The sequence below is a fragment of the Danio aesculapii genome, chromosome 12 (genome assembly GCF_903798145.1).
Source record: "Danio aesculapii chromosome 12, fDanAes4.1, whole genome shotgun sequence".
Lineage (NCBI taxonomy): Eukaryota > Metazoa > Chordata > Actinopteri > Cypriniformes > Danionidae > Danio > Danio aesculapii.
Genome location: NC_079446.1, coordinates 33,990,305 through 34,017,812, shown reverse-complemented (window position 1 = coordinate 34,017,812; position 27,508 = coordinate 33,990,305). Strand labels below are relative to the sequence as shown.

General features: G+C 36.0%; 1 protein-coding gene across 5 annotated transcripts in view; it reads right to left on the bottom strand.

The window, feature by feature from the left end:
- Window positions 1–3,433, bottom strand: part of rbfox3a (RNA binding fox-1 homolog 3a) — a 756,006-nt gene extending 752,573 nt beyond the window's left edge. For 2 of the 5 annotated variants that reach the window (XM_056469069.1, XM_056469070.1), the window contains exon 1: window positions 2,979–3,432. The gene's annotated coding sequence lies outside the window, so the exon portion shown is untranslated. Of the gene's footprint in view, window positions 1–2,978 lie in introns of all 5 variants that reach the window. The other 3 variants (XM_056469066.1, XM_056469065.1, XM_056469067.1) reach the window with 2 other exon arrangements.
- Between the last annotated feature and the right edge of the window lie 24,075 nt (window positions 3,434–27,508).

The window sequence follows — 27,508 nt, the reverse complement described above, 5'->3', positions numbered from 1 at the left end:
ATGTTAGTGCTACGCTCTTTGGTAACATACGGATGAATGAAATCTGCATTCACAAGCTGTGAACCTTTCTGACCATGTGGTTCACACATCTCATGCCATTTTTCATTTGACATGCGCCTCAGCAGGAAATTGTCATCATATCGGGAAACGGCACAGTAGTCAAGCCTAATGGTGAAATCACACAAGCGCATACACACCGGAGAGTGGGAAAAGGAGAGAAAAACGCTGGAGAGCTTGATTAACTGCCAGAAGATGTTGGTTTCTATTAGATTTGCCATAGTGGTTGTGGTAGTCAAGTAGTTTATTGCAATATCACGGCTGGACAATAAGGTTGGGTCACTGGTAAAAGAGTTTTAGGACAGTTAAGAGAGTCCTCCGCATGTTGTTGGGATAGTTTTTAACTTTCTTAGGTTCTAGTCATTTGTTAAATGTGCTTGGTACAGTAACAATCCAGATGGCTATTTAGAATTACTGGAATCATTTGGTTCAAATAAATCGAGTTAAGATGATAAACAATTCATCAATGCTCAGCTGATGCCAGACTTATTTACATTTTAAACACATTACAAATTAAGTATTTGTGTGTGTGTGTGTGTGTGTGTGTGTGTGTGTGTGTGTGTGTGTAGTTTTGCAATAAAATGGGACAAGTAAAAATCTGCTGGTTTTGCCCTCTAAATGTACATGAAAAATTGATTTCTTGGTGGCTTTGATCTCTCATGTGCAAGACAGTAAACAGAGCAAATGTCCAGCAGTGCAAAAACAGCATGAGCCAAAACTAAGACAGAATTATAAAACATACACAACAGACGATGAACAATATAAGTGTCAAACTCAAATAAATTAATATTATATTGAATCTTCCAATGCAATCGTTGAAATCATTCATGGAATTTCCATTACCCCTAAAGTTTTTTGGATGAAGAACTGCTTTTTGGAATAGTAAAATCCACTTTTTACTAACAAAAAATCATTCTTTTGAAGACTGATTGTTGAATGGCTCTTTTTTTATAGGGACCAAAAATAGTTTTTCTAGCATCACTGCAAGTAACTCTTTTTGCAATCTTTATTTTAAAGGTGTAAGAATTCTCCTTAAGTACAACTATAAATGGGCTTTATGCACAGCTAGAGTTTTAAAGCCAACGATAAACTTCCGGTAAAAGCTTAATGTGACTGTTTTCAATTTCATAAGGTTGTTTTACAGCATCGATGTTGTAATGTAATTACAATACAATTAGTTAAACAGTCTTAAGCATTCATTTTGTTTTACAAGCGTAAAACGAGATGAAAGACCGTTGTAACCACTAGTGCGGTCAGTAGCAACAGGCTAGCGCAGAAATTCCACTGAAAATACTGATGCAAAATAAACTGTCATATTTTAAAGACATGGCAGGGGGGAATGAAGTTTAATGCAGTGCTTTTTGTCTTATCTGAAACCCACTTCATATCGTGTATCTAAAAGGCAGTGAAGATCGCTGATTTTTAAAGAAATCAGATCTAAAACGTGACAATTTTGTAATGGAAAGACAGTTCACCGGAAGACCTTGGGCTGCCTGACTAAAAGTTAAAAGTCTGTCTGCATATAACCCATAAGTGTCATTTTTGAGACGCTATTGAATTGATTCTGCTTATGCACTTTATGACCACAAACATGCAAAGTTCACATGTGTAGGGTAAAAAACCAATGAAAATAAGCTATTACCAATGCAAATGAGCATATGAACTGCAGTAACGAAGAAACTACTTTTCACTAATCTAATAGTGTGCAGCGGTAGATAAAGTCAAAAATTCTATTTAAAAAAATGAGAAACTACAGTAGTCAACATTTAAATTGGATCATCACCTTTCAAAGTTGTCCAAAACTATTGATCAACAACCATTCTTGTCCTAGGACAATTTTGAAAAACAGCTTCGAATGTTGACTACTGTATATATAAAGTGTATATTTGTAATGTAATTCTCAAACATGATTTTTTAACTTACACATAATTGTTCAATTAATCAATCAATCAAATGAATCAATAACTGATCAAATAATACAAGATAATAAAAATAAATCATGATCGCACATACACTGAGCATTGAAAAGAAGATTCCGCTTTCTTAAAAATATCCAAAAATCTATTTTAAAAGCTTCACTTTGTTTCCCAACTGTTCACAGGCTAAGGGTAACACTGTGTTCTCGCTTTAGTTGTCAGCTATGCTACACTGCTTGAGCAAACCGTCACAAGCAAGCCGAATGTGACACGCTGTTCTCTGTCTCACTGTCTGCATCTCTTTCGCTCTCACTCTCTGTCCGGTCATCCGAAGAGGAGGCAAACCTCTCACTTTCTTCTCGTCCAGCACTCACACCCACATACACACACACACACACACACACACACACAAAACATTCTACAGTGCAACACACTGCATATCACAACATACTCAAAAAAAAAGCAAACAGTTATGCAAAAGCAATCTCACTCAAAATTGTGAGTCATACAGTAAGTATAATTATTTAGAGGTGTGTGAAAAAGCTTTGCTAAAACAATAACACTTCATAAAATGTATAAAAAGTATTTAAAGTAAACAGCACCACTTCACACACTGTCATTCTGAATTAAAATGAATAAAGAAATATGGACGACAGTAATGTAAGGTACAATTCTCTGCTTTCTCATACTAATGTGAAAACCTGAGGTACACAGTGACAGATAAGTGCCCCGTTACTAGAATAAATGAAGAGCGAGGTGTACTTTTGAATAACGCATACGAGATGCATTAAGCGCCCCTTAAAATGCGATTGCCGGAGGATATTTGTTTCTTCAAAATGAAGTCAATCTTGCACCATGAATCTAAACGACTCGCTGCCAAGCGCAGAGTTTTATCATAGGTTAAAGAGCAAGCCGTTGATGACAAAGCTTCAAATGTAAGAGTTTATATGGTGTAAGTATGTAGGCGTGAGTGTGGAAGTCAAAGTAAGAGACTCGTGTACTCACAGTTTGAGCTGTCAGGTCACTCAGGTCTGATGCTGTATCACAGGCTCATCTTTTCACTGTTTATCCCTCCACAGGACAGAGAGAAAGAGAGAGAGAGAGAGCGAGAGATTGAGGGGGGGTGTATTTCCTATTCTCCAGCTCTGTTCACACAAGTACAACTGAAAAGAGAGGGAGGGAAAAAGAAAGAGAGAGAGAGAGAGAGAGAGAGAGAGAGAGAGAGAGAGAGAGATAAAGTAGGATGGTTTTCGTTGCGATCTGCTTGGCGGTCCTGCTACAAAGCGAGCGTCAGATTCAGTAGTGCTGCTTCTTTGGCGTGCCGCGCGTGTCTTCACACACAGTCGAGAGCCCGGTGCGGTCAACCACACGCGTCTGTGGTGTGTATGTGTGTTTACGTTCACACAAGAGGGATGGATGTGTGTAAGTGGTGGGTGTATGTGTGTGTGTGTATTGGGGAGGGTGCTTGGGCTTTCACTCACTGGCTGCGCCTTACACTGTAAGAACACATCAGAGATGGAAGAGAGAGAGAAAGAGAGAGAGAGATGAGGGTGGGAGGGACGGACAGCGAGGGAGGAGGAGGAGGAGAGACAGAACGCGGAGGTGGAGAGGATGCACTGACAGTTTCATGCGAGCCCTTCTCGGAAGGCTCCGACCGCTAACGCAGGCTGACAGGTACTGAACGATAGAGACGAGAGGCAGCTACAGCCTTCTATTCTCTTCCGCCATCGCTCCCTCAATCTCTAATCCAGACTACATTTACACCATTTCTCCAATACAAAGCATAGACGACATGATATCAATATCCAGAAATGTTCCATTAATTCCCGTGATTGATTCCCGCTTAAATTAATGATCAATTAATCAATTAACCTTGCTAAAGCAAGACATATCTACTTCTGTGACACTGGTTTGACAGGATGTGTATTAACTAACATTCATAATGCAAGATTTCTAAGCCAAAGAAAAATATTTTTACTGTAAATAATTGTCTTGCAGGATTGTAAAAATACTATTATGATAGAACAATTTAATGATTAAATATAAATGGCAATGTGTCTATTTAGTCATCTCAGATGCACACACGGTTCATGCCTGTGTTCATGTAACCCAATCGTTATTTTTTTACCAAATATGTAAAGGATGTTGTGCATATTAAAGATAATCTGGGAGCATGTAATGAGGCCAATGTGTCCAACAAAGCATTTTAAACCAGCTGAAAACGCCAACGCTCTTCCCAAGTGCTACAGAGCGCTTCTGTGGTGTAGCTTTTTTTTCTGAGATGCTTTGGTTTCTATGACAGAATATCACCAGTACCATTAACTGATTTCAAAGATAATATGTCTCCACCCGAAAATGTTGGCATAATTTAGAAATTTAGGTGTAAAATGATCCTCTTACTCTTGATTGTGCTTGATGTAAGTGACACTTTGCCGCTGGGTATTTGTCCCGCCCCCCTCCACTGTGATTGGACTGCTGGTCTGAAAGTGACGTTGATGAGCGCTGTGTTTGGAGAAAAAAAAAGATGACTTAGCAATGTGTTAAAGGCTTCCAACCTTCAGTTATTTAGCTTTAGCTATTAGCCCCCTTTTTATCATACCTCAGATAACAATGCAATATTTATATTGCATATACATGATCTAAATGTACCAATCAAGATCAAATCCCAGCACTCACTTTAAAATTCACACACCTTAAAATATGTTTATTAATGTCTATGGTGTGAACTACGGGCTCCCCTAAATAAGGCAAGGGCTCCCCTGAAATTTTGGGGGGGTCTCAAAAATATTGACAATGTGTTATTTTGACTTGCGGTTTCAGTATTGTGCAATGTGATCATGGATCATTATGTGTAAAAGTGCAAAAATATCATTCATTCATGTATGACGGCGATTTACACCTCACTTAAAAAAAAGATGACTACATGCTATTCTTGTCATTAGAATCAAGGTGTGGGGGCGCTGAGGAGCAAAGTCAAGTCATGTCAAGACTAACAGCCAGATGTTTTCATATGGACGTTGAGACTGCTTATTTTCAGAAACAAATGATGTGACGTTGTGTTTCACTTTATTTGCTTCATACAGTAGGCCAATACAATGTTCTTTTTTTAAACACTGCGACATTGCTGTAAACATGTTGGACAATTAGGCTGAAAGCAGGGTAAACTTGACTAAATGGAACCCCCTTTTTTTTTATTTTCATTATTGTTTTACCGGAGTGAAAAGTGAGATCCCCTGACATTTTAAGCCCATGTAAAATTTTAAAAAAGCATATGCTGTCCATTACCTTGAGCTTATAGAGTGAATAGAAAAATGATGACGAGGTTATTTATTTATTTTGTTGTTAAGTGAAACATTTGTGTTTGTTGATTTTATATTAATGAATGTACTCCTCTCACAGAAGCACTGCAGGTAAAATTAGACAATGACGTTCAGTTGTTTAGGCTGCTGTTGTTTTGTGCATTTAAAAATAAATGCCTCAAAAGATATTTTCAATAAATCCAAAAAAAGTCATTGATGGAAAAACAAGTGATTTTTAGCGGGAAAGCAAACCGAAAGTATCGTGGTGTTTTGTTCATTTAGCCTATTTTGTAATTTTAGTCACAATTATATTACTTTTTTTTATATTTAAAGATTTTTTTTGTTTATACATTGCTGTTTAAGGACAGGGATCCTGTGTGTTTTATAGCCTATACAGTATGCGGCATGGGCTGCCCCAAAGGCCACGGTATAGTTCAAACACTGATGACATCAGTGACTGTTAATGGACAGTAAGGTCTATCGATATAAACTTACATGACAATTAATAAATCATCAATTCATCATTAGCATACCTAAACAACATTGAAAATCCTATACTCCTTTGTCTTGTGATGCAATAAAAGCATGCACACTTGATCACCATATGCATGTTAGTCCTGGGTCCTGAAATTCAATATAAAAGCCAAATATGGTCTATAAAGGGGTTTCAGAGAGGGAGACGGCTTTAACTGATGGTGTAAATTAAGGATATAAAGTGTGGAAACTCTATGGCAGCCCCGTGGGCCCCTGAGCGCTCAATGCTGTCAGGGTAGACTACACTCCACTGATTTCAATTAAAAGCTAAATTAGCCATTTGAACTCTGATCTTAGCACTGTGATGTAATTCATGCCTTGCTATCAGAGAATGCGTTCTCCCATCATTTACACCTATAGTTGTTCACCTCACCATTAATGCTTTAACTAAATAAGCATCGATAAAATCAATGCAACAATCAACTGTTGACATGGTAAGAATTGTTTGTTTGGTGATAATACAATGACTCGCAGAGTATTTGTTTCACACAAATATACTTGAAACACACAATATACTCTGTTCTACACTATACTACACTACACGCTGTACACTACATTACACTATATTATAATAAATCAAACAGTAATATAATTTCATAAAATAGTAATAGATAAAGTACATCCAGGTAGTTGTTTTCATAGAATAAAAGACAGACAGGCTTATCCCTACATCCGTATACTTACCCCTACATATTATTCAGTCACAATAAGGCTTCAAACTAGTGCTAGGCGAAGTACTGTACAACATTTTCGGTTTGCCATATCATCCCCCTGTGAGATTGCAGATACACAATAATAACATAACATAACATAACATAACATAACATAACATAACATAACATAACATAACATAACATAACATAACATAACATAACATAACATAAATTTCAGCAATATAGAAAAAACTCATAATATTGTGAAATATTCCAATTTCAAATATCGCTTTTATTTTTAGTGTATTTTAAAATCTAAATTAATTATTGTGATGGTCTTCAATATCACATGATCCTTCAGAAATCATTCAGATATCATTTGGAGCATAATAAACCATTCTTGAAATGATTAAAAGGTTCCATATACTGCACTGGTTCAATAAGTCAAATTGTTTTCCGATATCTGCATAGTAGATATATGGCTGGATAAGTTCAAAAAATATAAAAAAAAAAAGTTTTATATGCCCATTTGTTACTCCATAAAATACCCTTAAAATCAGAAGGTCCATGATTGACCATATTTGGATCGGTCATAATATTAATGACATCTCTCACAGACACACACAAACTAACACACACAGAGCGTGATTTATGCTGGACATGTGGCAAAATATAATAATATCTCATTTTGTTAAAATACTTTTGACAAACTAAGTAGATTTAAAGTTAAATCTTTTTAACTTAATGGGTGGAGGTTTATTTTACCTACATGGAGACAGTGAGCTCTCTAATATAATTCATCAGAGTACCATTAACATATTTTGCTCACAAAATCTGTTGTGGATAAAGGCTAAATTATAAATAAACTTGACAAAAGAGACCAATAGAAGTGCATTGTGCTGTATTTTTAAACTATAATGTCAAAGAAAGCACAGCCAGGAATATCAGCCTCTGCATGAACAGATGACAGTTGAGCTGAGTGATTTCACATTATTCAGCAGTTGCATGTGTTTGTTGAAATATACGAATCGAATATCCCAATAAACACGATAAATTACCAAAAGATACAATTAAACATACCTTATGCCTCTTTTGAGTGGAGCTGAATATATTTATAATCTGTAAATCTTGCATTTTGCATCCTAACTAATGAGTTTAAATACGTTTCGTGCAATCATTGCTCATCATTTTCTAAATAAAAGTCCCACATATGCAATTTTGCACATAAAAAATGGTCATTGCTGTCTCATTAGGAAACATTGTGGTATTTCAAACACAGCCTGAGGCACGTATATTAATGATACCTGAGCAACATATCAGTTTGTGTCTGGCTAGTAATCTGATGATGCAGCTGCTCGTCAGGTCTGGATGACGTAGAACCTGACCTGAAGTACATGTAAATGCTGAGGGTGTACCCCTTGAGTCACGCAACAGTCTGTTTTGAGTTCTGATTGGCCTTTGTCCACCGGGGTTTTACATTTGTGGACTTTACATGGGAATAAGGAAACAATCATGTCTGAGTCTCATAGTATGGCCATTTCCATATACTAATCTCTTATTATCTGACTATACCAACCAGATTTTCTTTATAGGACACCTTTAATCTTGAATAAATTCATGCTGTTCAGCATTTTTGTGAAAACTGCTACAATTATTTCATAATTCTTTCATAAAACATGGGAGAAAGTTATGAAATATTTTTGGCCTTTCTATGCAAGATGAAAGTAAGCCTGTTTGCTAAAAAAGAATTATAAATTAAAATAAAATATAATTAATAAAATATTGGTCAGATCAAGTAAATAAAAACCCCTAAATTAAGCTAGAGGAGTCTTATATAGTACCTTTAAGAGTGTTCTACATTTTGTTCTATTAAATGTTTTTATGCAATGCTTACTGATGAATGTGTTAGCTTACATGTGCTTAAGTAACTTGTTACACTTAAGTAACACTTTTTACTGCTGCTTCTTTGCTTGTTTTAGATGCTAAATTATACACTTGTTAAAAATATGCATGATAGTGCCCTTTACCAAATAACAGTGTATACATGTAAAAACGGTAAAAATGTCAATAGCAGGATATCATTTTTACTATTCAGCACACTATCTAGCAATTCACACACACACACACACACAAACACAAAACACTTACTGGCTGAAAGGATCAAATGCATCAGAATGTGTTCTTCAGGAATGAAGCCAGTCAACATTTTACAATAAAAACAGAAAAACACACAGTCAGACACACACACACACACACACACACACACAAAATAAAGCCCCGGTGTTTTCACTCATCCACAGTGTGGATTCCCAGCAGTCACTAATCATATCCTGTTAACGCTGGGGGCCTGAAATGGATCCCAAAGCAGCGGCCTGCTCACAATGCCTCTAAACTGGGATTTCCCCACTCACAGCTGCCCTTCTCTCAGCCCCATCACCGGCACTCAGCACCTCTATTAACAGGTTCACGCAGGTGCCCTCAGCTTCCAGCGCACCGCTACACAAAGAATAACAATAGCCGACATTATAGAGAGAATAATGGCATTAATAGCAGACTGCAGCCTCTCTCTTTGCTAATTGGCTTGTCTGCTAGCAGCCTCCACTCCAAGGGTCATGGGATTTTGTGGGTGGCATCTGTAAATAGCTAATCAGCTCCCCAGGCGCTCGCTACACTTCAGAAAGTATTTCTTTTGAATTCGTAATAATAACGGGAGGAGGACTGTCGGAGGGGGGGTGTTGGATAACGACGTATGGCTAAGATAACTGCCAGAGACAACAGAGGCGAAAAATAAATAATGAAGCGCCGATTGTTATTCCTGCGCAGCCAACAGAAGCTGTTTGAAGTGCAGACTCGCCTTTATCTTGTCACACTGGAAGAAGAAGAAGAGAAAAAAAAAAAGAAAAACATTGCCAGCCCAGACGCAATAAAGATGTCTTTGACGCTTTTGGAGAATGACTAACAAGATTTGAGGTGTGAGGGGGGTGAAGTGGGGTGAGCTAACATGGCTGCCGAAAACGTACGGCTGTTTTGGGACGCAGATTTTGAGCGACGGAGAGATGGAATCACTTACATTTCCTGATAATGTCAAGCTGCCAATGCGAGGGGAAGAGACAGGCCGCTCTCAGCTGAACTCATGTTCTGAGGAGAAAAAAACCCAGGTCTGAGATGTATGGCTGGATCAGCTAGAATGTGATTCGTAAGGGTTCAAAATTAGTATTTGACAGATGTTCAATCAGATCAGAAGAATGGTAATTGCTGGAGTTGGGGCTGGGTGATAAAATGATCTGATTATCGCAATTTATTTTTCCTTGTTTGATAAATGTCTAATGTGATGTTTATGCTTCGATGTGCGTCTAAATGTTTGCATCATATACACCTTCATGAGTTCATTAAACAACATATTGTAGAAGGATTGGGAGAAATACATAAGAAATTAAATTACATTATTAATGTAGAAGTGGTGTAACGGATCACAAATCTCATGGTTCGGATCACACTAGGGTTTTTGAGTTACGGATCGGACCATTTTTCGGATCAGCAAAAAAGGGAGGTGACAAATGTCATAATTTTAATAAAAATAAAAATCAAGAAAGAACCTGAAAATAAGGGAAATACAAAAATTCCAATGCAAAAAATGATCTTTGCTACGGTTGTTAATAATGCTAAATATAGAAATGTGACATCTTATACAACAGATCATATTTATTTGCAATTAATGATTCAACAATTCACACATAAAGGTTTCATTATAGGTGGATCATTTTTGAAAACCTATTCAGTGACATAATTTTGATGGTTGTTTGTCGCCACCCATTGGTTACACAATGTAATTGCAAACATTCACCAGTGTCAAGTTCCATTAAACAGTGATTTTAATCTTCACCAAAAACATCAGTGTTTTTATCTGAACTATACACTGTTATCCCAGTACTTTTATGTATTTAATTGTTTGTAACGAACTGAAAAAATGTGAAAACAATCTCTCGATCAAACACAGTTTTGAATGCAGCGCTTAGAAGGATTAATAAACATATGCAAATCATTATTATCATTTATTGCTCATGTGCATGGGTTAGAATTGAGATCACAATCTTTTAATGTTTAATTGTGCAGCTTTACATTGAACGCATTAATGCAGGCTAAACTAAAAGTGACAGAAAACACCTTTAATTAATAAAGTAAGGAAGCATTTAGGTAGGTCCCACCACAACTTTTTTTCCGTCACCATTATACTTTACAAAGAAGCCAAAATGCTTTCATACACGTGATTTGGAAGATGCGGGAGGCGATCTCTCTCTCTGCAATTGTTATAAATGTTGTGTAAACCTAAAAGTTCAAAAAAGTAATTAATCCGCGAGTCACATGCATTCAGAACAGTGGGTTGTGATCCCTACGGATCACAGATCAAACGTCATTCGTTACACCCCTATAATGTAGACATGGTCACATTTAGAATAAGGTTCCGTTAATAAGTAAATGTACTAACATGAGCTAAGAACGAACAATAATTTTACAGCATTTATCAAAGAGAGTTCATCATTTACTAATGCGTTATTAACATTTAAAGTTATGCTTGTTAATATGAACACTGTGACTGAACATGGACTAACAATTAACAACTTTAAATGCATTAACTAATGTTAATAAAATGAATAATTACTGTAATAAATGTAATGTTCATTGTTTATGTTAGTAAATACATTAACAGACATGAAGTCAATGTGCTATATGCATGGTGAATCTTTGGTTATGCTGATCTATGAATGCCAATGTTTAAATAAGAACAATGAAAATATTTAAATACTAACAATTTTCTTACATATGTTTTATTCAATATAAATGTCACCCACTAAAGCATGCAAGAATTAAAAGCTTCAAAATTAATTTCTAAGCAATTAATTTCTGGCTTAGGTTTAGACAATATAATAAATACTTTTTTTTTTAAATATTGTAGCTCAGATTTGTGAAATGTTGATTTGTAAGTTTTTGTCAGGTTTTCTATAACTTTCTTTCTGGAGCAAAGATCTGCTTTTAAACATGAAACAAAAATAGATTGACTTTTATAGTGATAATTATTAATAATGACTATTACTAGGGCTGTGCGATTTGGGGAAAATATCTAATTGCGATTTTTTTTGCGATTTGATTTGCAAGTTTAATTTGGTAGTCAAGCTTCAGCTCAATTTGTGGCAACAATTCTGTGACTCCTCTAAAAAATGACCTGTTTTTGTTTGGTGTCTGTGACTTTGAAACCAAAATATTCCCATATTACCGATTTCCTGTTTTTTTTTTTTTTTTTTGTGGGCGTTCTGCATAGTTTGGTTGATCAATTATGATTGGGCAGAACGAAAGTGCGCACACTCAATTGGTTAGTAAGATTATTACACGCAGACGGCAGTCATGCAGTTGCTCTGGGCAGGGGAAATTAAACAATACATATATATTTCAAATCACAGCCTCTTGCAATTAGCTAACATTTCATAAATTCAAGCAACATTTCAAATTACGATTCGATTTCGATTAATTGCACAGCCCTACTATTAACTATCAAATTTATACACATACATACACACATATTCATGGTACTAATGGTTCAGTAGTACTATGATTTCAGTGTTTAAAAAAAGTTTATAATGTACAGTTAAAGTCAGAATTATTAGCCCCCCTTTGATTTTTTTTTTTTTTCTTTTTTAAATATTTTCCAAATGATGTTTAACAGCAATGACATTTTCACAGTTTGTCTGATATAATTTTTTATCCGGAGAAAGTCTTATTTGTTTTATTTCAGCTAGAATAAAAGCAGTTTTTAATTTTATTAAACACCATTTTAAGGAAAAAGTTATTAGCCCCTTTAAGCTATATTTTTTTCCGATAGTCTACAGAACAAACCATCATTAAACAATAACTTGCTAACTATCCTAACCTGCCTAGTTACCCTAATTAACCTAGTTAAGCCTTTAAATGTCACTTTAAGCTGTATAGAAGTGTCTTGAAAAACATCTAGTGAAATATTATTTACTGTCATCATGGCAAAGATAAAAAAAAAATCAGTTATTAGAAATGAGTTATTAAAACTCTTATGTTTAGAAGTGGGATAAAAAAAATCTTCTCTCCGTTAAACAGATATTGGGGGAAAAATAAACAGGGGGGCTAATAATTCCGGGGGGCTAATAATTCTGATTTAATTTATTTATATATTTATTTTACTTTGTTGCCATTATAACAACATTATAAACTGTATAAATAACTGGAACAACTTTAGCCCTAATATGATTCTAATAACGTACAATTTTATTATAAGATTTTAGTTTTAGTTTAAATTATTTACATATTGATGTAATTTGCTTCCATTTTAAGTGCCTCATAGTAATAAATGCTAATATTATAAGCTCTACCTTTACGTGTTTAAATCCTCCAAATATTGGTTGCACTGTTCAATTCCACTGTAAATGCCTCACAGTAACATCAATCTTCAAAATAATTTTGTGTAGTAATCAAAATTATGCCGCAAATGCTGATGCTGAAACTTAATTTACACGAAACCCAGACTATCTCTTTAAAACAATCCTGATTCTCCTGGAATGAAAATACTGCTGAATATGCTAAAAAAAAAAAATCACCTAAAATCAAGTTAACATGAGGTTAGACCATTTTCTTAGGCTCCTAGGGCTGCTGTCTTTCTCTGTTCCATTCCTCGCTTTTGACAAGTGTGTGCGTGTGTGTATGTGTGTGTGTCTAAGAGAGAGAGAAACTCACAACCAGTCACCTCCTCAAACTGATCGCTCTACGGCTCTATGCTTCCCTGAACACCACCACATTATACTGCTACAACGCTCTCACAATCACTGCAATTAAGCCTGGGCGAATCACACCATGCCACTGCAGCTCAGAGCTCCAGCACCCAGACACATCGGTGGCCAATAACATTATACACATGTGTGAGGGCTTAGAGCATTCAACACTATTACAGCAAAACACTATCACTTTGGAAATTTGAGGGAATGTGAGCTGTTTTTGATTAGAAAGAAGTGATTTAATGATGTACAGTAGATGCTGTTCAGGTTTGAAGTATCTTGCCATTTTTGTGTTACATTTGTTTAAAATTCTTTCATTCATTCATTCATTTTCTTTTCGGCTTAGTCTCTTTATTATTAATCCGGGGTCGCCACAGCGGAATGAACCGCCAACTTATCTAGCATATGTTTTACACAGCGGATGCCCTTCCAGCTGCAACCCATCTCTGGGAAACATCCATACACACTCATACACTATGAATAATTCCGCTTACCCAATTCACCTGTACCGCATGTTTTTGGACTGTGTGGGAAACCGGAGCACCTGGAGGAAAACCACACGAACGCATTGAGAACATGCAAACTCCACACAGAAATGCCAACTGACCCAGCTGAGGCTCGAACCGGCGACCTTCTTGCTGTGAGGCATCAGCACTTCCTACTGCGCTAAAATTCTTTTACTAAAATGTATTTAAAAATGCCATTACAGTATATTTCAATTAACTTGATTTGAAGAATTTAATACTAAAGATATTTTTAAAAATTGCTAAACACACAAAAATAATAAGTTAGTAACTGTGAAATGTGTGATATCTGCTCTGCATTTTTCATGTTTTACTTAAGAATAATGGCCTGTTTATAGAAACTGGAGCATCTTTAAAAAATGTCAAAATAAAAGTTTGGTTTAAAAAAAACAAGTGCTTTGGGGTAATTAATGGGTCACACTTTATTTTGAGGGTCTGTGTGTTGAATTTAAGTTACATTGTATCTACATGCCAACTAATTCTCATTAGATTATAAGTAGACTGTTAGGTTGGGATTAGGGTTGGGGTTAGTGTAAGTTGACATGTACATGCAAAGTTTCTTATCGTCAGTTAAATGTCTGTTGAAGGAGCCGTATCAACAGGTATTAAGCAGACACTCTACTTTTATTCAAATGGACCATCAAAATAAAGTGTTACCAATTAATGTGTCGTTGCTATTGGGGTAAGGGATTCATAAAGATAAACAACAAAATTATAAGTCCAAGGCACTTGAAAAGAAGTGAAAAAAATATTTTAAAAGCCTCTATTAACATGGCTATTCCATAAAACTGCCTGAGTTTAGTTTAACTTGACAAAACTGTGACAAAAAATTTACTAAATAACCAAACAATAAATAAAAATTATAACCAGTAATCAAAACAATAGTTTTTAATACTCAACTGTAAAACCCAACAGTCAACATTATCAAATGAAATAAGTGTAGTTAACTCAAAATTCACTGAAGGTTAATTTAACTCATTTGAACAGAAGTTTTGAACTCAGTGTTGAAGGTAATGAGTTAATTAAATAACTCAGTACTTCAACTTAAATGGAGTCAGTTCTCATATAGATTATGGATGTCAAAATTAATTGTTTCTTCGGTGCACCGCGATGCAGACGCGGACAATTCGGTATCTGTTCAGTAATAGATCATAACCGGTTATTATGTACTGACGTCATTTATCTCATATGCGCCATGTCGCCGTAACTTACTATGGCGAGGGAGGCGAGCGGGAGTATTTACAACGCTTCAACAACTTAAAAACACAAAAACTCTGCACAATTTCACTGCGTGCGTGTTTGCTGGACAGTCTTTCCCTGACACAAGAAAAGCCCCTATTTCACTGCGATTGAGAGAATGAAAAAACTCCATTTCTCTCTCTCTCTCTGTGGCCTATTTGACCTGCTGGTTTGACTTTTCCTCTCCTCGGCTGTTACAGCGATACTTCTGGATACAGACACGAATGTGTGTCTGCAGAGTTTTCTCCACCGTGTCTATCATGGATCAGCTGTGATCGCTGCTGCTGTTTATCAGTGTCACTCATATGTGAAGAGCACCAGCGCGTAAGAGCCAATCGCAGCCCTTTCTGTTGAGCGTGTGACCAATCAAAGGGGTTTATTTGCTATAAATGCTCGTGTTGTTTAAAGGTACAGTTTATATATCAGACTGTTTGTATTAAAGGACAAAATTGTTTTACAAATAGTACACAAATATAAACATATTTATACATTTTAATACAAGAACTGCTGTGAAAATATAAAACTGTGTATAGAAAGCAACGTCAATGCACCATGATATCAAATTGAACCGAATCGATGGCATGATAATCATAACCGAACCATGAGACCAGTGTAGGTTCACACCTCTGATATAGATTAGTTTTTTTTACTCAAATGGTTTGTGGCAATCGGTTTCCTCAAACGGTTTGAGTTGCCTTAACTTATTAAGTTTTACAGTACTCCGTTGGTTTGAGTTCTCTTCATTTATTGGGTTTTACTGTGCTCAAGTTGATTCGTTTACTCAAACAGATTAAGTACACAGTACTCATTAGGACATTAGGATTACTTTTTAAACTTAAATGGTTTGTTGCAACTGCTTTCCTCAAAATAATCTATAAATCTATCTACTGTGTTAAACTAGAGCAAAAACATGTAATAATATTTTACATTTTGTCTTTTACTCAAACTTTTTTGGTTACATTTAAATTTTTCAATGTAAAAAAGAAATCCAGACAATTCAGACAAAAATCATTTGAAAATGAAACTAACAAAACAAAGAAACAAATGTTTTAATATATTAAACTAAAATAATAACAATAATAATAGTAATAATTATTTGATTTTCAAATGATTTTTGTCTGAATTGTCTGGATTTCTTTTTTACATTATTATTATTATTATTATTATTATTATTATTATTATTATTATTGGGCGCCACAGTGGTGCAGTGGGTAGCATGATAGCCTAACAGCAAGGCGGCCGCTGTTTCGAGCCCCAGCTGGGCCAGTTGGCATTTCTGTGTGGAGTTTGCATGTTCTCCCCATGTGTTAGTAATAATATTAATAATAATAATAATAATAATAAATATATACTATAAATTTACATTAATATCTGCAATAAAATAGTTATTGTAAAACAGTTTGGCTTATTTTATAGTATTGCAATTCAAGAAGAGGCAATAAACTGAACTTTATTTGCTGAATCCACAGCAGAGAATAAGCATTTCTACTTAATATTTATAAAATGTTTATTCCTATACTGTATATCTCATAGGCAGTCTGTAAACTGTAAAAGTAATTTAATGCAAGCAGAAAAACAGCAACAGTAAATCATTTAGAGGCAGAAGCTTTTTTGTAAAAAAAAAAAACACTGTGTATGTGGTACACATTTGTTACAGAAGCCTCTGTTGTGCTTCCACAAACTAACTCTCAGTTACACCAATTACACGCTGCACCAAAAAAGACACTTTGTGACCCCATTGCGACTGAAGCAATCTCAGTATTGTAAATGGCCTCAGTGCAATGTTCATCTAAGCAATCTTTAACTAGCTTCACAGTTAATCAGCAGAGGTGTGTGTGTGTGTGTGCATGTGTGTGTGTGCGCCGTCCTGTGACCCAGAGGCAGTGTGCAGCGAGAGGTCCTCTCGCCCTGATGCAGACAGAGATGCACCAGCATGGAGGCCCTGATAATATCAGGATAACAAGAGCTAATTAAATTTGGTGTGATCGCTGGAGAGTGAATTATTTATTGAGAGAGCCCGAAATGCTATTTAACTCACAGCAGCTCGGATTTACTTCTCGCTTCGAGTCCGGCCCATCTCCAAGAAAAAGGTACACAAAAAAAGGAAAGAAAGAAAAACTAAATCCCTAATAAAGCATGGAAACCATTCTCTGGCTGTTAATTATGTTCTGAGAGTGTTTTTGGGACGAGTTTCCAGCATAAAAAACATGTTCTAATATCACGGCCCCCATTTGTCGGGTCACGGCATAGTCATGTGTCTAATTAATGTAGATAATTTGAGATAAACAAGTTGTAATTAATCAGTGACACTAGGTTGCGAGCATGCAAATTAGCATAATTTTTCCTGTGCAAAATCAAATTAAAGCATCGGTTCTGCTGATACACGGACACTTCGGGATTCATTATTTACCTGTAATATTTATGTCAGGCAATATGGGGACATTTCACCTCGCATTGGTACGAGCAGGTAATGTTCTCGCCCCAAAGATTAAGACCATCAATCTGTCAAGGGCAATGAAAGCCTTTATTACTTCCTTAATTGTATTCAAAGGATAATTTCATCGATGACCTGTGCAGCTTATTGATGAAGCGGGGTAATCTAAATCCCTATAAGCACACTGCAGGTGCATTGATGAAAAAGTTAGCCTTGGTGGGGGCGCAGGAAAACTCCCCTCACCCCGCATTATCACAGTACGCAGCTCTAATGAATACAAAGTGAACAGCACATCAGCTAGGATAAGAGCTCTTCTGTCCAGATTAATGAAATCTATTTTACACAAAGGGTCATTAGGATTTAAAAAAAAGAGCGAGTGGAGAGCTGTTATTGTGGTCGGTGTGAGATGAAGATGTTTTGGTGTCAAGAAAAAGTGTCAATATTTTGCTCTCTCTTTTGTGATGTCACTTAGACAAGGTTAAAACTGACATTTTACATCAATGTGCATGCGGGACGGATGGTTTGAATGATATATACAGTAACAATCTTCTGGCACTGATGCATTCCTGACCCATCCATCCATGTAGTCTAATAGCCTTGGCTTATAAACGTTAGTTGTTTTTATTTAAAAGCTGACCAGCTATCAGCCTTCAACTTATTTACAGTTTTGTGTGTTAAATGCGTCCTAAAATACATATTGGTCAATTTGTCTAGACTGGGCTTCGGGGGTGGAATCTGTTTTATAATTTGACATGGATGCAGTTTTATTTTTATTTATGAGCTGTTAATGTGTAGTTTACAATGTAAAAGTCTGTATAGATTCTCTAAAATGAAAACAAGTGCATGATATACACTGATATAGATTCGTTAATTTCATCACATGAAGCTTAGTTTAGATTATAATTAACATATTTATGTAGGTTCTCAGAATAACTAATAATGCAATGCTATTAATACAGTGTAACTGTCAAACTCTTTCTTGTTCAAGGAACCATTACATAATAATAAGAGTCTCATCTCCCATTCCCTTTAAGAGTCAGTTGCATCGTGCCATGGCGCATTTGCTATTTACATGGCTAACTTTGTAAGCGGAAAAACTAAACACTTAACTGTTAACAGTTAAGTAACTGTAAACAGTTAAACGGACCATCTGCAGCGGAAGGATAAAAAAATGAGCCTCTAATCAGCCTTTACTTTCTCTTTCATGGATAAGGAAACAGTGTTGTACACTCCACTGAAGAAATCCATTAGTTTGTTAAGCGTTTCAAAACTATATCTAAATTCAGTTATAATTTCCAGCAAACAAATAAATGAAGTGTGCTCAAAAAACTGAGTTATATCCAAACACACATCCTATGCCCCATATGGTGCAAAACCTGACAGGTGGAAAAATCTAAGCTTGTTTTTATTCAAACAAATATAAATATGCCTATATTAAGTAATAATAATAATAATAATAATAATAATAATAATAATAATAACATAATAAAAAGCGAGTTGTTGTGAATAAACTGAAAAAAGCCCCCAAGATGATGAAGGTATGGAGGCAGTTTAAAATGCACAAAGTAATAATTTCTGTAACATTTAAATTCTTTAATTCTTTTTCATTTGTAAAGATATCCGAGTATTGTTGAACATCCTGTGTGCTTTAAGCAATGTGCAAGCGAGGCACAAAACTAACACGCTCTGCGTTGGACTTCAGACCTGCTTTCGGCTGGTCTATTGCACAGTCTATTTTTAGATCCTCAAAATAGCATTGCGCCAACAATGCGCCTTAACACACCTCTTTTCTAGACCAGAACACCATTGAGTCCACAAAGTGGCGCAAATGGATTTACTATTTATAAAACATGGCAAAAATGGGAACGTTAGAGTTGCACTGGTCTGAAAATAGCAACACGTCAGCGCAAACACGTCTTGTACCTTATTGTACAGGGTGTATGATAGGGCCCCTAAGTGTGTCATAACAAGAAGGAAAAGTTAGTCAATCTTCAGTGTGTTTTGTCTTTATCTGGTTTAGGTATGTCATGGCTTTCAAAAAAAAAAAAAACACACACACACTAAAACCACTAGTAGGAGGTACCAAGTTCCTGTCTTAAAGGGACGGTATACAGTAGTTCACTCAAAAATGAAAATGTATTGGTTCCAAACCTTTATGAGATTCCATTTTCAAAAAATGAAGACGGTTTGAAGAAGGTAATAAATTTGTAACCACTGCCTTAGATGGTAGAAAAAATAAATACTATAGAAATGAATGGTTACAGGTTTCCAACTATTTTCAAAACATCTTTTGTGTTCAACTGAAGAAAGAAGCTCAAACAGGTTTGTGACCAGTTAAGTCAAGTTGAACAATTTTTTGGTGAACTATCCCTTAAATGAGTAATCCACTGAATTATTCATTCAACTGATTCATTTAAAACAACCTGGATCATACTGTAGATTAAGACGGTGGCCAGATTTTTGTTAATATTTTTGCAAAAAAAATATATAAAAGACATTGCATCTAAAAGTGATCCAACTATTAACTTCTAGTTGTGAACTGTTGTATAAAATCAATTTCACATTTACAATACAGTCTGGAATCATTTGCACTGATATCCAGGAATCCTTGCTTCTGTAACATAACTTATCACAGAATAATGATAATACTCGTATAAATATCGTATATAAAAATAGGGATTTTTTTTCATAACTTGAATTATAGAGCACTGCAGCTAATTTCTAATTGGCTCTGTAATGCAGTAAATGTCATCACATTGCTAAAACAACAACCATTATTAAACCAGAGGAAGAGAATAGTCACATTTTAACATTATATTTAAAAAGTCAGTGTATTATGTCAAATGCCAAACAGAACTATTTCTGTCTTAGATTTGTACACTCACCGTAATGACCTATATATCTATATATCTTGAAGAAACATCTCAAGTCAAAAAGTGCCATTTTAGACCCTATAACGGAAACAAGAATTTGCATATAAAAACTTAAAATGGATTCATTCAAAACAAGCATCCAAATCTTTCATTTGAGAAGTTAAGAAACAAAATACTAAAGACCTCTCCGCCACTTTTAAACAACTCTGAATGTATTCAGGATGGAAACGACTAAGTTTAGCAAGGTTGGGGAGTTAATGCTGATCTGAACCTTCATGAGGAAAGTCTGTGGGCAATCAGTAGACAGAACATTTGATGTGGAAGGCATTAAGATTCAGTGCAATTTGCATAATGCCTTTAGGTCCACCATAGACATTAATTACATTGATAATGCATTCATTTTTCACTTTGCATACCACTCCAGTCGTTAAGCACTTCCCTGTCTTACTCAAAGGTCAGTTTTAATCACCGACTATGCTAAAACAGATGTTTTATTACAGCCCCTCATTATGCTTTGTTCAAATTAGGGTATATGATCACTGAGAACTCATTCAGCTCTGCCCGGCCCATCTCATAACCTTGACTGAAGGATGTTCTCACCTGTCAACCAAGAATGGCTCAGCTCTGTAGGCTAAGTGCTGGAATAGAAGCACGTAGGAGTATTTACTGTGAAGCTCTGTGTTATGCATGCTCCTGTTTATCATGTCTTACCTGCACATACACGCCTTGGGTTTATATGGTTTATGGGGTCTTTTCATTGAAACAATTATTTGATTTTGTAGAAAGTGGATATCCCACCAACTAAATTTGAATAAAATTCAAAAAAGTTAATTGTGACTTTTATAGCAATTATTTTTCCTGGTTAGGATTGATTGCATATCTTGCCTTTTTATTGTATCCTGAAATATAATCAGAACTTCAATAAAGTCTGTAACTTGCAGTTGCTTTCTCAGATTCATTAGAATGAAAATAATCCTCATCGACCTTTTTTTTCTTTGCAAATAATAGATTTATTGTGCAATTTAGAATTTATGTTATGATTTCTTACCCAGAACTAAGTTAACTCTAAACTTGTGTTACAATTCTGAGTTTCTCGCTGTTTTGACATGTGCTCTTGCAATGCCGTTTTTCTTTTTCTGAAGTGAGTTTTGCAATTTTGAGTTTGTTTGTGTTGTTTTTTTTTTTAGTTACCACATCTAACCATAGCCCTAAACCTAAACCCTAAAAAACTGTGAAAAAAACACTATATGTGTGTTCCAAATCGCATACTTACACAATTTATGCTACAAAATGGTACAAGCAGTGCATTCACACTGAAAACTCACTGAATAAGTGTACTTTAAATACCCGGATAATGAACTTTATTAAACCATTAAAATGTAGTGTGTGATGTTGAACACTTCACACACTCAGCGGTCGCAGTTTGCTCACGTAGCTGAAGGCGTGGAGCTTTCAGGCACTGATGTTGGATTACTTTATTTATTTTGGATTGTGAAAGCAAAATTCTCCTATGAGAGTGATTATACTACCTCCTGATGGTGAATGCAGTTATACTCTCGGCAGTTATTATTTGGTAGTTTGGTCAATTATTTCACTAATTTGGCAACCGTCAAACTTCATCTGGAAAACGGTTTTAATTTCTGTTTAGTAAAAAACATTAGTGTCCAATTTGGGACAGCACTATAGGGGAGAGTGAGGCACAAGGTTGGTTTTGGCCAAATAATGAACTAAGTAATGGGGTTAGACAAATCCTATTTTTTTTTTACCAACAACAAACAAGCCTCTTCTACAAATAAGCACAAAGTATGATCACTGGACCAATGGTTTCTGTGTAAAATTGCCAAAAGTGCCAGGAGTAAAATGTTACCATTAGCCCCACCTGTGGGGCAAGTTGTAACAGACAGAAGGTTAGTTTTAACAGCTTAAAAAGGCAGATTTCACCCAATTAAATTAAATCCAATTTAATTTAAATAGTAGCTATAGTTCCTTAGTACTTAGCAAATTTTTTATGTTTGTTTAACTATTGGATAAACACATTTGGATTTATTTGCATTATTATCCATTGTTATACAATGCATTTATTTGCATTATTGGAAATAGATTTTGTTATATTAAATTTTTTTTTTAATTTAAAAATTCCTCAACATTACATTCAAAACTCAACAATTATTTTGTTAGTTTAATTGGTGTCCAACAGTGTGTGGCTTATTTGTAACACCCTATTACAACTAACCCAGCTGTGTCGTGTTTTCCTCAAAACTGGCTAGCAGTCACTTTGTTTTTTACATCTTACAAAATGGTTTCATCTTTTAGCCTAGAAGATTGTAATCACAGCAATATAAGACTTTACGTATATACTTTGACAGATTTTCTTTAAATAAATAAAAAAAATCGACTATAATAAAAAACACCTTCATGCTGCTTCTCCTGTGTTTCTCTTCCAAATTTTGCCAAACTTTTCCAGTAATTTGCAAGAAGACGTCTGCCGTCACTGTGGTAAAAAAAGCTTGGATAAAAAAGCTTGGAAGAATGCCATAGTTAGCCCTAAGTAAATACCTTAAAACATGTTACAATTTACCCCACGTTACTTTGTGCCCTGCACTCCCCTACATTCATATACTGTACTATGCTGTTGAGTGCATAAGTGCATAGTGTGCCATTAGGGATGCAGCTTGTTTCTTAAGCTTTAAGCAGTTTTCCACATCTCCAAAAAAGAAACTTTTTTTGTGTCCACCATCCCCCATAACATAGTGAATACCTGAACAAACACAAACAGACACATTTTTTTGTAATAACTGATCCACTTTCACAAGTAAATAATATTAATTGCAGTTTAATTTGCAATTGCAAAAATTTTAATCTAATTAAACAGACAGTTTTCTGAAAGTCCACCCCTAATAAAGAAACAACAGGTGTGCCAAACATCATACAACTTTATTAATGTAGTGGTTTAGTTTACCATATAAACTTCAAACCATATTATCATGTTAGTAGAAGTTGTCCCAGGGTTACCGAGTGCGACAACTTCTGCCTAACTGCATCAAAAGTATGAATGTGCTAAAAGTGCTTTCCCGTAATGTCTATTTCACATGAGGATGGTGTGACAAAGAGAGTCGGTCCAAAATTGCACCACCAGTCATTTTCATTAACAACCTCGTTTTAATTAAACATTGATTACCTGCTAATTAGTCTAATGATCGTCCCCAGATGAGGGAGACCAGGTACAGAAAGTGACAGAGGAGAAAAATGAAGGATCTGAAGCAAATGAAAATTGTATTTGAGATCCCCGAGGGCTCACTGTTTTGTGATTATTTTTGCTTTTATAAATGAGGCCTTCACCATGCATTTCTCTAATTTATGTTCGTCTGATGGCTCCCATATGACTGATGCATAGAAGATTGAGTATGTGCACATTTTCATCAAATTTGGGAAATTTCCTGCCACTGGAAAGCAATAAATAAATTCAGAAAAAGCCTGTGTCTGGCACACATGCAAATTAATCTCCATTGTGATAACAGAGAAACGCTAGTCGGGGCAAAGCTACTTCGCAGCACCGTAATAGCTCTGCATTGAACATCCCGCAGCAAAATCTCAAAACCAGACCTCTGGATTTATCAGGTACATCCTCCATCTCTTCCACGCAATCAGGCTTCTTCATCACTCCAGGCGACGGTGGTTTGCATCATGGCGTGCATATGGCAATAACAGCGCCGGAGAAGGTGTAAGAAAAAAAAACTCCAGTCGCTCCTCATTTCTCATTCTGTCGTGCTCACCTTTACCTATTTATCAGCCGCTGACAACAACATTCCCAAAGTTGTATTGATATCAGAAGCAACTCTGCATCCCTATAAGCGCAGCCTGAACCGTGGCTTGCGTCTACTGTCGTGCGCGGTGTGGGATTCGCTCATAAATAAAATAAATAAATAAGCCTGTGGATGAATAAATAAATGTTTTGCGAAAGCCCCGTGATGAATAATGAATGTGTCATTCTTCGCTCCATTATTCTTGTTTGCTTTGATACAGGCGTTCTTATTTCTCAGTCACAAGAATATTTCATCGCATCAAATACCCCTCCAGTGCTGACTGTCAGCATTAATGCACAAGTGTATGATTTAAATGTTTTATACTCCCTTTGTTCTCTACTATGGTTGATTCATTAGATAACCCACAACTGCCAGACCTTGAAGACGGAGTTCAAATGAACAGCATTAAAAGGAGAACAGCCTGCAAATGAAATGATGCAGTGAGTACAGTAAACCGAGCTACTGGTAACTGCACAGGCTATTTAGAATAATCATTTAAATTCATGTGGATGGATAGTTTGTGTAAAAATTAAAACACACGCACTCATGCTATTGGAATCAGGTGCGATTACTTTCACATCCAATGAAATAAAATAACACCATTTCATTAGCATGTTGGCCACTTTTGTCTCCAATTACAATGAGGGATTTAAAACTGGTGTCCTTCAAGATGTAGGTTACTTCAATGACTTTATTTGTGGTCTTATGAAGTGAAAAGATTGGTCTGTGAAAGACACTGAATATCACAGACCCCATAAGACCTCGATTTTTTGACAGGAGTAATGGATATTGATTTTTTTCCCCTGTATTTGTTTTTTGTTGGGACCCATTGACTTGCATGGTATCAATTGCCAAGGGTTTGGGGCGGGGGGCATATTTAAATCTATAGGACTTATTCTATTTTAGACAAAGTAAAAAGAGACCTTTTCATTAGCATGCTGGCCACTTTATTCATAGAATTATAATGAAAGTGACTTGAAATTTATCAGCTTCAGAATTCATCTCTCATTTATGAATGAATCCCTCTTTTGAGAATCATTTCAATGAACCAATTAAGGATGTTCAGAATGATCCATTCATGAAATTACACAAAAGCACTTCTCAGCTTGCTCAAAAATCCACCACTGATCTGTGCAATCAAGCTCGGTTCATTGAAAATAAGCCTACATTTTAGCACGTTGTAAAATACATTGCTCTGGGAACGTTTTGTTGCATGTTTCAGGTGACAAATCCGCTAGAGAGTGCTGTCTACATTTTTGTGAATCTGAAATGTATTACTTTGGGTGTGTTTTGTTATAAATGTCAGTACACACGGTTTTGTGCACATCTGCAAGAAGACAGGGCTTACAGATCATACCCAAACCCTACCCTAAATCCAACTAACAGTGTTTTCAAAAGCAAATATAAATGAAAGTCTATGTAGCTTGCAGACATGTAGCATTACCTTGATTTTACGTAGCTTTTTTGTAACCTGAGTGCTCTGCATCACAAATAGAATTCCGATCAAAGTGAGCTATCTAGCAAAGTGACCCAGCTGGAAAAGTTGTCTATATGGAGAAGGGTCATAAACACTATTAAGTTATTTTGTCAATATTTATTTGGTGTTGTGTAAAGAACAGTACAAAGATATTATGTTTTTGTAAATATTCATTCGTTTTCTTTTCATCTTAGTCCCTTTATTAATCTGGGGTCGCCACAGCGGAATGAACCGCCAACTTATCCAGCATTTGTTTTACGCAGCGGATGCCCTTTCAGCCACAACTCATCACTGGGAAACTCCCATACACACTCATTCATACACACACTCATACACTACGGTCAATTTAGCCGACCCAATTCACCTGTACCACGTCTTTGGATTTGTGGGGGAAACCGGGGCACCCGGAGGAAACCCACGGGAACATGGGGAGAACATACAAACTCCACACAGAAACTGACCCAGCCAAGGCTCATAACAGCGACCTTCTTGCTGTGAGGCGAATGTGCTACCCACTGTGCCACCCCTAGTGAATATTATTATTGTATAAAGGAACAAAAGCTGTAGGCATCATACTGACCCCTGTAGCATTATTTTATCTAAACATATGTTAAAGTGCTTTTTTTGCAGTTTCACAAGAATGTACAGAAGCTCACGTTACCAATGAGGCCGTGTTATGAAATACAGTCATTATAATAAGAATCCATGTGATTGAGAAAAAGTTTCGTTTGCATTTAAGTTGGTCAAACAAATTTAATCTCAGACCAACAGGAAACTGCATGGTTTAAAAGAAACTTGGTTGTGAGCATCATCCATCACTATATTATATTTACAAAGAGAAATGGTAATTTTTGCCCCACAGAATAACCAAACAACTCTAATTTGACCCCATTTCACAGTGCTTTTGCATCATTTTTTCATCTAGTGTTATTGCATGAAAAAAACAAGTTTATACACTCACCGGCCACTATAATAGGTTCAAATGTCCAACTGCTTGTTAATGCAAATTTCTAATCAGCCACAGACTCACCAAAATTGGACAATAAAAGACTGAAAAAATGTTGCCTGGTCTGATGAGTCTCGATTTCTGCTGCGGATGGTAGGGTCAGAATTTGGTGTCAACAACATGAAAGCATGGAACCATCCTGCCTTGTCAACAGTTCAGGCCGCTGGTGGTGGTGTAATGGTGTGAGGGATATTTTCTTGCCACACTTTGGGCTCATTAGTACCAACTGAGCATCGCATTGAGTATTGTTGCTGACCATGTCCATCCATTTATGACCACAGTGTACCCATCTTTTGATGGCCACTTCCAGCAGGATAATACGCCATGTCATAAAGCGTGAATCATCTCAGACTGGTTTCTTGAACATGACAATGAGTTCAGTATACTCAAATGGCCATCACAGTCACTAGATTTCAATCCAATAAAGCACCTTTGGGATGTGGTGGAAGAGGAGATTCACATCATGGATGTGCAGCCGACAAATCTGCAGCAACTACATGATGCTATCATGTCAATATGAACAAAAATCTCTGAGGAATAGTTCCAGTACCTTGTTGAATCAATGCTTAACCAATGGATTAAGGCAGTTCTGAATGCAAAAGGGGTCCAACCTGGTACTAGTTAGGTGTACCTAATAAAGTGGCCGGTGAGTGTATATAAACATTTCTGTACATAAAAATAAAAAAACTCAGTGTTATTGATTATGAACAATCGCTCCAAACTGAATGACTTGCATAATTGCAAAAAAAACAGTGGCTATCAAACTGAATTCATGTTTAATAGATACAGCACTGTGACTTGAACCGTCGTGTCACCCACTGACCCATTAGCTGGCATAATGAGACACCAGCTGATATTAGCAAAGAGCTGCATATCTGATGGTCGGATATGTGTGACTC